This window comes from Haemaphysalis longicornis, unplaced genomic scaffold, assembly GCF_048455015.1.
Source record: "Haemaphysalis longicornis isolate Haplotype H1 unplaced genomic scaffold, Haemaphysalis longicornis Haplotype H1 scaffold_3, whole genome shotgun sequence".
Taxonomy (NCBI): Eukaryota; Metazoa; Arthropoda; class Arachnida; order Ixodida; family Ixodidae; genus Haemaphysalis; species Haemaphysalis longicornis.
The window spans coordinates 202,660,754-202,662,664 of NW_027526335.1; positions in this window are offsets into that span (position 1 = coordinate 202,660,754).

A 1,911-nucleotide genomic window follows, 5' to 3' on the forward strand; every position below is an offset into this window, starting at 1 on the left:
TCAAGATCAGCGCAAGATGGTGAGGGGCCAGGGAAAGAAGCTGCAGCATTCTGCGCCCTGGGTTGCATTGTCCACCCTTGAGCTCCCTGCCATCTCTTACCCGCTTTTCCTAAACTCCTGCTATTTCTTCCGTAACAAAGATCTTGGCTCTGTCTGTCGCAATTTCTCCCTCTGTTCGCAAAAACCAAAAACCTTGCTTCCCGCTTCGACATCCGAGAAAAAACACCTTTACACACTAAAATTTACCGTTTTCGCTCAAACAAACAAACAACCCGCCTTCGCAACCTTTCGCGTCCACATCTTAAACCACAGAAACCATGAAGTCGTTCGTCACTCTGTTGCCACGGCGATTAAAAATCCTCGCTGCCAGTCGTTTTCTCTGTGCTAACATTTAGTGCTCGCGAAGAGTAGATTAAAAATACCGCAACTTCGCTCGGGAACTAATCCCCTGGAAGTCGGAGCTAAGCGATCGCGTCTCACACGTTAAGACCGAATGTAGATGACTGCTGGAGCCTTTCTAAGTTGCTTCTTTTCTTAAAGTACGAGGAGTGTCATTATCGTTCCGATTGGCCTATGAAATATGCTGGATCGCCACGAGATGACGTTTTGCAATAGTTTAAATAAACATGACGCCGGCCAGATACATTAGGCAATTCAACCCAGCCTCGTGCTTGCGCTTCCTCGGGAGGATATGACACGGGCTTCTTAACTTCGTGACGATATTGTTACAATGCTTCTCCATCAGGTTTCATTAAAAGCACAAATACCTCCGCTTTCACATTCCTGATGGCAATTCATGTCACTGACATATGAACGAAATAATAAAAAGGCCAAAAGGCCATCAGCATCCCGAGCTTCATTTGCAGAAACTTTTTATCGGTGCCAGTTCCGCTAAAGCAGTTACAATATCAAAGCTTTGTGCTATGGAAAGTACGGTACTCTGCTCGTGTATGAGTTTCGAATACTAACAACATAATTATTTTAATCAGTTCGAAAATATGTCGTGAGTTATATACTGTCTTATTATTAGCGAACAATCCGCTATAAAGTAGCGCTAACGCCAAACTTGTTTTATCGACGAAAAAGGCGAACCCTTCCCTCAAAACATATCGTTTTAATAAGTATACGTAAAGCATCTGCTCTTTATCGTATGGTTGTCTACGTCTTGCCGTAGCGGTAATCAGTCCAAAAGTAAAGTAGCGATCTGCAAGGTAAGGCTGCTTTTTTAGTGTTTAGCCCATAAACGCCAGTAAACGTTTCCAGTACGCGTCCCTATTACCACCATTACCTGCACAGATAATGCACTCTGCGCTTTGCGACTTTTTGTTCTAATGTTTGTTACAATTTTATGCTATAATTAAATTTTGGTTTTATATTTGGGTAAGACTATATTAAATTAAACTTCGTTATAATTAAACCGAGTTCCTACCAACCACCAGTCCTTTCTGTGACACCTTGCGGCATTGCGGGCAAATATTAAAAATCACGTGACGACAAATGTCTTACACTTGTGGCGGTCTTCTTTGTCAAATTCGTGGCATGATAGTATAATGGAGAGAAAAGCGGCACCCAACTACGCGGCATACTAAGTAAAGTGGTTATGCAGTATATTCAAGGTAAGACTTTTTACAAACCCGGAGAGCTTCAAGCGCCTTTTTCAAAACATTGGGATCCAGTTTAGTGAGGTTCAAAGTCAGAATGCCGAAATGATAGAGTTGTTCAATAGCAAACACTTCTAGGCGCTGTTTCCCAGAATTAGATTTGATGTGCGATGTGAAGGAGTCTATGTACCTGAAAGTAAAACAACAAGAAAAAGTGAACACAAACGCTTATGTAGACTACAAAAGTCTTAGGTGACAGTGTTATATATGGAATTTATGACGTTTGATTATTCACACAGTGAAAATGGCA